Source organism: Triticum aestivum, chromosome 5B, assembly GCF_018294505.1.
Source record: "Triticum aestivum cultivar Chinese Spring chromosome 5B, IWGSC CS RefSeq v2.1, whole genome shotgun sequence".
Taxonomy (NCBI): Eukaryota; Viridiplantae; Streptophyta; class Magnoliopsida; order Poales; family Poaceae; genus Triticum; species Triticum aestivum.
In genome coordinates, this window is record NC_057807.1 from 89,234,996 (window position 1) to 89,245,781 (window position 10,786).

The 10,786-nt window shown below is 41.0% G+C and overlaps 1 long non-coding RNA gene across 1 annotated transcript; it reads right to left on the reverse strand.

The window, feature by feature from the left end:
* Window positions 1–393: 393 nt before the first annotated feature.
* On the reverse strand, window positions 394–3,163 carry LOC123115754 (uncharacterized). Its single transcript, XR_006456715.1, has 2 exons — window positions 938–3,163; window positions 394–852 (listed from the first exon to the last, which is right to left on the reverse strand). It is a non-coding gene; the product is annotated as an uncharacterized lncRNA (long non-coding RNA).
* Window positions 3,164–10,786: the final 7,623 nt, after the last annotated feature.

Genomic DNA, 10,786 nt, shown 5'->3' on the forward strand with positions numbered 1-10,786 from the left:
CATCCGTTGTGCCATGCTCACTACTGTGGAAGAAGATTATACTCTATAGGGCAGAGATAACATAAGTTGAAAAATCAATTCCAATACTTTGATTTTTATTTCACTCCTATGCATGTTATTTTCTGTCAAGCTATCTTTCTCCGGCATTAGTGGTGGAAGTTGTTCCAAATATATGTTCGGCTTCTTAGGTGGAGTCATAAAAGATTGCACAATGTTTTGTTTTTGCAGAAAACAAAATCTACCCCGTTAGGTGCAGCATTTTAAGATTTTTGGCAGCTAAGCACATGAGTGAACATAGGCATAAAAATAAACATAAGCAACCAATTTTTTTTAACTTGCATCGCAGTATGAAAGAATATTGGGAGGGGGTTAAAAAGCTTATGAAAACAAATAAATAAATAAATATTCGTTCAGAACTTTCACAGGCTTCCTATTAGAATCCAAAATCTGAGATTGAAATGACACAATATTTGACCTATCAGAAAATTTCTGACAGAGGACCATCACATTCTGAAACTGTATACTCGTGCTCAACTTTTTCTACCACAAAGACTATAAATTGTATCTGTTGAAAAGTATCAATAGAATAAAGCATGTACCTGTAGTAACCTTGACAACATCAATGGCCTTGTCATTCCTTCAGAACAACCATAATGAAACTATTATTGTCTTCTCTTTCAAATTGAAAGAGATAATATACATGATCAATTCTTATTTCTGAAAATACGTTGTTGGTAACACCAAAAGAGGTTATGGTCCACGTTGAATCCAACTGCACTGGGTTGGTGGCTGGACAATGGTGGAGTTTTGGTTGTAGCGATGCGGCCATCGTGGTAGAGGTGAACCTCTGGGCTAAAATGCATTATAATGTAAGGTTAGAATCGAGGATTCTATAAGATAAAGAAGGGGTGGAGAGGGAGAGATGTCAGGTCGCCACCTTCTAGTTAACGATAGATGGAGCTGCCTGTTGCTGAGGAGATAGGGTGAAGCGGGCAGCAGGCAGCACAACGACGGTAGGGAGAAGACCAGTGCGGATCTCGAACTGAAGCGGAGCTGGCGGTAGGGGGCTCCGCGCCGCCACGTCGAAGGCACATGGGTGGCCTCGTTTGCCGGCTCTTCACGGGCCCTTGTTCGCTGGCTCTACACAGGAATGATTACTTAGAAAGGTTCAAAAAGAAAGAATATAGAGCAAGAACAAAATCTGCTACTTAAATAATGTAATGCCAATCCTCTTTTATATGAATATATAGCAGCGAAGTGCCGCATGATAATCTTTTGACAGAGGCTCCAACTTGGTCAGTGGTATTCTCACTGAAAATAACCTGCAAGTCAAACAACTGTCTATGCAAATAGCATATAGTTCCTTTCTTTCCAGAAGCTGGAATCACAATGTGCATCAGTTGGTACAAATGCTCAGTAATTACCTTTACTCTGTTCAAAATGTCTGTGATGATGTTTCCATGACCGTTGGATATAAGTTAATTAGAGAAGTAATACCACCAAGCTTTACCAACATTCAGAGAAGCATGTACTGAATATTCAAAGAATCATTTGTATAGTTGACTCACTGTATCTTTTCTCTGGGATATAACAGAACCAAGCTTTAGCAATGCAAATAACAGATCAATACCACCATGCAAGAGAAAGACACCTGAATGTTCAAATAAAGTGAGGACTTCTCCTGTTGATGCATGATCATAATTACATTTGCATTGACATTAAAGTTGAGGAACAAATGCTATATCGTTGATCCATGAGATGCTAGCTGCAAGTAAATATGCCACAGCATTACACCTAAAGTTAACGTGCAGATGCAAGAATCTCTACCTAATATTACCTCCCCACATTAATGTGAAATGGTTGCCTTTTCCCATATCTGTATATACTTGTTCACACAATCTAGCTTGTAAAACAAGTGCAGGGAACAGACTGAATAATATTAGCAAACTTTAACCATAGCGGACATATATAAATATGTGATGAGCATTAAAAAGGAAAGAAAAAAAGGTAAATTTCATGGACAAAACTTTCTTCCAGACACTGTTGAGACATGGTCCGATTTGCAAATTTTCCCAATAGGAAGTGAAAGTGAAGCAGACTACAATATATATGGTCCACAGATCATGGCTTGTACTCCGATTGTAATCTTAATTCAATTTTCATTATGTACATATATTACCCCAAAGATATCAATGCCCAAGGGAATCACTTCACCTGAGTGAAGATTCAATTCTGGAAAGTGAAGTTACCATGTCCTACAAAAACAAGTCTTATCAAACAAGCTCAATGGGCTAAGAACAGAAGTCGTACAAATCAAAGAGGCCAGCCCTTAAAATCTCAATTGTACCAAACATCCAAAGAATTTGCTAGATTAGCAGTCAGCACCAAGCTGTCAACAACTAACTGCAATTGGCATCCAACATTGTCAGTTATGATTGATGATCATTTACGTCAAAATTTCATAATTCTCTGCCAAGCACTCTGGATGGATCTGGAAGGTGGCGAGGTCCAAAACGCAAACAGCCCATCAAGACCTCAAGGATCTCCCTTGCTCTATCTATCTAGGATTTGCCCTCACCATCTATGAACCAGACGTACGTACCTCAAGGATCTCCCTTGCTCTGTCCATCTTGGAGCGGCTTAACGACCCAGACGGCAGCAAGATCCAGGCCACCGGACCACACCCTGCGCACGTCCTCCGCCACCTCGTCCGTCACCCCGGTCTTCTTGGCCCGTCCCCACCCGCCCCCCATACCGCGCGCCACAGCAGCTCCAGCTCGGCGGGCAGGTCCAGTAGCCGTTCGCGGGCATCGGCTCCGCGCCTTCTTCTGTGGCAGCAGCGCCGTCTTGAGGTCGTCGTCCCTCGCCGCGTATAATGGGACCGACTTCCAATTCCCATGTCCCCCTGCCTCCTCTTGTCGTCCTTCCTCGATCAAAAAGCTGGAACAAGGGGATGCTGCTTCAGGTGCTAGGTCTGGGCTTTTGGACTTGGAAGGCCGCAGAGCAAGGAGCGGACTCGTCGAATGATCGGTTGCGGGGATCTTGGGCCATGGAGCTACGGCGGCGGCGGCGGCGGCTGCTTGATACGGGGAGAAGTTTTTTTTTTGAGAAAGATACGGGGAGAAGGGGCTGTGTGATTGTAGATCTCTGCTACTTGTGTGCGGGCGTGGGCAGAGTTTTCGTCCGCCCGAGGATATGTTTGCTTGTTTAATAGTAGTAGAGATGATTGAAAGGTTATTTACGTAAGGGCAGTGGTGGGTAATTTTACCCAGCGTTTTTAGATATTAGCCAGATCAAATGGTTGTGATTCTCTAATCCATCAAATAAACGGTCGGATGTTTCTAATTTTTGTGTGATTTTCTAGTTAATCTCTTTTTTCTGGTTAACCCGTCAAACGCTTTTTATATATAATAGATTATGTGATGGACAAGACCCATCCGTTAGTTTAGCATATGATTGTTCATTTTATTGCTATTGCTTTCTTAATGTCAAATACATATTTCTTTGACTATGAGATCATGCAACTCCCAGATACCGGAGGAATACCTTGTGTGCTATCAAACATCACAATGTAACTGGGTGATCATAAAGATGCTCTACAGGTATCTCCGTAGGTGTCTGTTGAGTTGGCATGGATCGAGATTAGGATTTGTCACTCCAAGTATCGGAGAGGTATCTCTGGGCCCTCTTGGTAATACACATCACAAGAAGCTTGCAAGAAAAGTGACTAAGGAGTTAGTTACGCGATGATGTATTACGGAACGAGTAAAGAGACTTGCCGGTAACAACATTGAACTAGGTATGAAGATACCGACGATCGAATCTCGGGCAAGTAACATATAGGTAGACAAAGGGAATTACGTATGTTGTCATAAGGTTCGAACGATAAAGATCTTCGTAGAATATGTAGGAACGAATATGGGCATCCAGGTTCGTCTATTGGTTATTTACCGGAGATGTGTCTCGGTCATGTCTACATAGTTCTCGAACCCGTAGGGTCCGCGTGCTTAACGTTCGTTAACGATATAATGTTATATGAGTTATGTGATTTGGTAACTGAATGTTGTTCGGAGTCCCGAATGAGATCACGGACATGATGAGGAGCTCCTGAATGGTCCGGAGGTAAAGATTGGTATATAGGATGATGATATTTGGACACCAGAAGAGTTTCGGGAGGTACCGGGTAGTCATCGGATCACCAGAAGGGGTTCTGGGAAGCCCCGGGAGGCTATATGGGCTTAATGGGTCAAAGGGGGAACACATCAGCCCACAAGGGGTTGGTGCACCCCTCTCCCCGGCCGTCGGCCCTAGGGGAAGGAAAGGGGAAGGGTTGTCCCCTCCTACCTTTCCCTCCTCATGAGAGAAAGGAAAGGGGGGGGGCGCCACCTTCCCCTGCCTTCCTCCCGCGCACAAACAAGGGAATGGGGCGGCCAAGGGCAAGAGCCCAAGGGGGGATTCGGACTCCCTTGTGGGGCCCCCTGGCAGCCTCCCCTCTCGCCCAACCTATATATATGTGGGAGGGGGTGCCACAAAAGGGCACGACAATCTCTTAGCCATGTGCGGAGCTCCTCTCCACAGTTTCGTCCCTCGACCATATTTTCGGAGTGCTTAGGGGAAGCCCCACGGAGATAGTTTCACCACCACCATCACCACGCCTTCATGCTGCCGGAACTCATCTACTACTTCACCCGTCTTGCTGGATCAAGAAGGCAAGGACGTCACCGAGCTGAATGTGTGCTGAACATGGTGGTGTCGTATGTTTGGTACTTGATCGGTTGGATCGCGAAGAAGTTCGACTACATCAACAGCGTTAATAAAAAATTCCCCTTACGGTCTACAAGGGTACATAGACACACTCTCCCCTCTCGTTGCTATGTATCTCCATGGATAGATCTTGCGTGTGCATAGAAATTTTTTATTTTTCATGCAACGTTCCCAACATTAATTATTAAAATCTGCCCACAATTAAAATTGGGAAAAGGTTAGATTTTTGTTTGGTCAAGTAGTCTAATCACCCTCCCTCTAGACCTACTTCCGATCCTACAACTAGCCACATGCTTGCCGTCTTGGAGCGTGGTCATCGTGAAGTGTGCTTGGGGTCGAGTAGACTTGTCCTTCTTGAGTTCTTTTGCAACCTTGAGAGCACCAATGTAGAGGTCATCAAGAATCTCGTAGTTGTTGGTGAAGATAGTCTTGGCGACATTGTTGTTCAATCCCATCATGAAGTAGAACTTCATCATAATGGGGTCGTCCACACCGGATTGTTGCAAGGCTTTCTTCATCTCCAAGAATTACTCGTTGAGGGACTTGGATCCTTGGATGGTGTTATCCAATTGGCGTAGAAGATGTACCATGTAGGTGGAAGGCATGAACTCTCGTTGCGTAGCTCTCTTTGTCTTTGGCCAACTCATGCCGAGGCTCTTCGAAGGTGTGTGAATTTGCCATGTCGATGTGTAGTCATGGAAGTGTCTTATGGTGCACTTCACCTGATCTTTGGAGGGGACTTGATGTAGCTTGAGGTAGGCGTCCATCTTGCGCTCCCACTCGAGATACTCCTCGATGTCTTGAGTTCCATATAAAGGAATCTCGTGTTCAGTGTCGAGGTCGTAGTAGCTCGTGGAAGATGCAGACTTGATCTTGGGGAGCTTCTCTTGAGGTGCTTGTTGGCAAAGATGCCACATATCCAAAGGCAAATATGCCTTGAAGTTGCTTCGCAGATATGCCGATATAGATGGTGAAGTCGTAGAGCGGTGGTTGGTGTTGAGCTCTTAACATTCACGCTCTTGTTGGTGATTGTGTTGATGTTGATGTCACCTTGCCGGAGGTGGTAGCTCGGAAGCATGTGCACTTGAGAGCCTTCTTGAAGATGAGGAAGACCTCTTGCCGGTGTTGATGAGGGCTTTGAGCTCCTCCATTTGAGCATCCATCTTGGCATCGATGAAGTTTTTCATGGCATCGAACTTGTCATCGTGGTTGTAGACCGAAGTAGATGTGCTTTTCCTATCCATCACAAGACTCAATCAAGGTGAGTAGGAAATGACATAAACAATACCAAGATACCTTTTCCCAAAGTTGAGGATGTATCCCTTTTCACTCAATGTGAATTGAGAGAATAGTGGAATTGGTATTGGATTTGTTCACTCACACCTACAAAGTAAAGCTTATTGAGTGGCTTGGTTAGGACAAGTGTCACAAAATTCAAGCATATTGAAGTTCAAGATATTGTAAATGTTGAAATAAATCCAAAGGACTCAAAATGCAAATCAAGTGATCACAAATAGAGAGGAGGACAATAAATAACACACGCATTGGGATAATGGGCTTGTGCAACTATAGAGATGAGCAATACAAAATTGGTTAATGAAGACTAAGCTCATGTTGCACAAACACTAGGAGAGCACTAGCTTGATTGCACACTTGGACATGATTCACCACTTGGCACGAACCTACATGCATTCAAGCAAAATGTTTCCTATTCCATGTATCCTCATGCACAAGTATCTATTTTCATCCTCAACTCTCTTTTGCTTATAAGCTTTGATCTTTCTTTCTTGCTTAAAAGCTTTTTTATCTTTTTTTTCTTCCTTCCCACTATTCTTTTTGAGCCTCAACCAAACACATGAGACAATTATCACAAGATATGCACGGGAGCAAGAAATTGCACTATATGATATATCGAATGATGCAACAATATGATATCGTATCACTAAGGTGCTCAAGTTTTCACGAAGTCCGACAATACTCAGATAGTTAGTCTCAATAGGTATGGACGATATCGCAAAAATGGTGGGGCAATCAAAGTGTAATGGAAAGGAAGGAAAAGTTTATGACGGAATGGATACCTTTGTCACACTTAACCTTTCACAAAGTCGGGGGGTAACCGGACTTGCTTCCGACTGAAGATGGTCTCAAGGGATGGATGATCATCATCGATTGCGGAAGCTCGTGGACGTAGTCGATGTAACAATACAAGTCGTCGGTGGTTGATGAAGAAGTAACCGTCCCTAGGTAGGCGAAACACCTTAGGAGACTCAAATCACAACTTAAACAACCACAAATGCAATGAGAAACAAAATGGGTTAGGTTGCGGAAAGCTATGGTGGTACTGCGGATGATATGGTGGAGGGCCTAGGCAAAGATGCCAAAATTCGGAAAGTTTGATGAACTCAAATGATAATGGAAGTATTTTTGTGGGATGGTGGATGTCAATATTGATACGTCTCCAACGTATCCATAATTTTGATTGTTCCATGCTATTATATTATCAATCTTGGATGTTTTATATGCATAATTATGCTATTTTATATCATTTTTGGGACTAACTTATTAACCTAGTGCCAAGCGCCAGTTGCTATTTTTCCCCTTGTTTTCTTTTGCCTTTACAGAAAATCAATACCAAATGGAGTCCAAATGGAACGAAACTTTTTGACGATTTTTCTTGGACCATAAGACACGCTGGAAGCTTCGGTAGGAGTCCAGAAGAGCCACGAGGTGGCCACAAGCTCAGGGGGCGCGCCCTCCAAGCTTGTGCCCCCCCCCCCTCGTGGCACTTCCAACCCTAATCTTTCTTCTATAAATACCCAAATATTCCCCGTAGACCTGAGGGCACACCAAAAATACTTTTCCGCCGCTACAAGTTTCTATCTTTGTGAGATCCCATTTGGGGAACTTTTCTGGTACTCTGTCGGAAGGGGATTCGATCACGAAGGGCTTCTACATCAACCTTGCTGCCCTTTCGATGATGTGTGATTAGTTTACCAACAGACCTACGAGTCCATAGCTAGTAGCTAGATGGCTTCTTCTCTCTTTTTGATTTGAAATACAATGTTCTCCTCGATGTTCTTGGAGATCTATTCGGTCTAATCTTTGTTTGCGGAGTGTTTGTTGAGATCCGATGAGTTGTGGGTTTATGATTAGATTATCTATGAATATTATTTGAGACTTCTCTGAACTCTTTTATGCATGATATATATAGCTTTATATTTCTCTCTGATCTATTGATTTGGTCTGGCCAACTGATTGATTTTTCTTGCAATGGGAGAGGTTCTTTGTAATGGGTTCAATCTTGCGACGCTCAATCCCAGGGACAGGTGGGGACATGAAACATATTTGTATTGTTTCCATTAAGGATAAAAAGATGGGGTTTGTTCATATTGATTGGATCTATCCCTCTACATTATGTCATCTTGATTAAGGCATTACTCCATTTTTGTTAACTTAATACACTAGATGCATGCTGGATAGCGGTTGATGTGTGGAGCAATAGTAGATGGTGCAGGCAGGAGTCGGTCTACTTGTCTCGGACATGATGCCTATATACATGATCATTGCCTTGGATATCGTCATAACTATGCACTTTTCTATCAATTGCTCAACAGTAATTTGTTTACTGACCATATGCTTTCTTTCAAGAGAGGAGCCTCTAGTGAAAACAATGGCCCTGGGTCTTTCTTTTATCATATTATTTTCAGATCTATAAAATCAAAAACACAAAAATATCTTGCTGCAATTTTTTACTTTTATTTTATTTTGCACTTTTACTTATCTTTTATATCTATCGCTATCAAATCTCATCCTTGCAAGTAACCGTGAAGCGATTGACAACCCGTTTATCGCGTTGGGTGGAAGTATTTGTTTGCCTGTGTAGGTGCTATCATTGGAGACTTGTGTGTTCCTCCTACTAGATTGATACCTCGTTTCTTAACTAAGGGAAATATTTGTCTCTACTTTGCTGCATCACCCTTTCATGTTCAATGGAAAACCAACGCAAGCTCAAGAAGTAGCAGGGAGAATTTTTGGCGTCGTTGCCGGGGAGGATCTACATCAAGCCTACCAAGTACCTATCATAAACTCTCATCTCTTGCATTTACATTATTTGCAATTTGCCTCTCGTTTTCATCTCCCCCACTTCTAAAACGTTTTCAGAAAAATACAAAACTATTTGCTTTTTTTATTTTGCCTTCTTTTTGTTTGCCTTTTCATTTGCATTTATTTCTTACTTGGTTTGTTTTCTTGTTTGCTTGCCATAATTGTGTGTTTATTCCAAATCAGAAGCAAAAAAAAGTTTATGGATCCTCATCCACTTGCTAATCTTTTTAAAAGATCCAATTATGATGAATCAATTGCTAGTGAGTTGAATGCACTAGATTATCTTTATGAAGTTTTTCCTGAAATTCGTGAATCTAAAAATTGTGATGAAGTCTTAAAGTTATTCACGATAGCTCATTAAATGAAAAGGCATGATTGCAATGATGTTACTATAAATTCTATTAATGTCAATTGTGTTAATGATGCAAAACCCCAAGCTTGGGGATGCTAATTTTGCTATGTCCACTACTTATTGTAATGATCATGATTGCGGTGATGCATTTTATGATCTTGAAAATTTGTTTAAGCCTCATGATGAATATAATATTGATAATAATGTTTGCAATAGTATTGAAAGTGGTTCAGGAGAATGTCAACTTTAGGTAATAATAATCCCACTACTTTGGAGATTGAACAATCTTATGAAATTTTTGATAAAAGTGGGCTTGGAGAGGTCATGACTTTATTTGATGATAATCCCACTATTTTCGAAGAGTGTCAACTTTGCATGCATGTGGATCATGTAGAGAATATGTTATGTGATAGCTATATTGTTGAACTTGAATATGATTCCACATGTAATTATTATTAGAGAGGGAAATATGGTTGTAGAAATTTTCATGTTACTAAATTACCTCTTGTTACGTTGAGATTGTCAATGTTTTATTCTTCTCCCTTGCATATGCTAGTTTTTGCTTGCCTTGATAAGTTTACTTATAAAATGCCTATGCATAGGAATCATGTTAGACTTAAATTTTTTGTCACGTGTTTTATGATGCTCTCTTTGTGTTTCAATTATTATATTTCATGTGAGCATCATCGAAATCTCAAAGCCTAGCTTAATGGCTATAAAGAAAACCGCTTATTTGGAGACAACCCAATATTTTTATTTTCTGTTTGCCAATAAATATAACATTATGCTTCTATTATGATGGTTTCATTGAGTTTAAATTAGTGTTTGTGCCAAGTAATACCTTTGGGGTGATTTGGGAGATTGTTGATTTAATTCTGCGAAAAAACGGAAAATTTGTGTCGAGTAGCAGAACTGTTAAAATTTTGCTGGAGCATGATAAAATTCAGAATTTTATGCAAAAGATTTATATAAAAAATTCCCACGTTTTCCTAATGTTTTAGAATTTTTAGAATTACAGAAGTTTGGCTAATGTCTAGATTACTACAAATTGTTCTGTTTTTACCAGATTCTGTTTTCATTGTGTTGTTCTCTTGTTTTGATGAATCTATGGGTTGTATCGGGGGTATGAACCATGGTGAAGTTATAATATATAATATATAATGAAAATATTAAATTGGAATGAGTTTACAACAGTACTTAAAGTGGTGATTTACTTTATTATGCTAACGGATCTCACGTTTTTCTGTTCGGTTTTGTGTTGTGAAATTTTCAAGTTTTGAGTGAAGTTTCGATGGGCTAAGGAACAAGGAGTGGCAAGAGCCTAATCTTGGGGATACCCAAGGCACCCTAAGATAATATTCAAGTACAACCAAGCATCTAAGCTCGGGAATGCCCCGGAAGGCATCTCCTCTTTTTTCTACAGTCCATCAGTAAATTACTTGAGGCTATATTTCTATTCACTACATGATATGTGTTTTGCTTGGAGCGTCGTGTATTATATGAGTCTTTGCTTTATTTGATTTTTAGTTTTCCACAATCATCCTTGTTGGACACACCTTTTTGAGA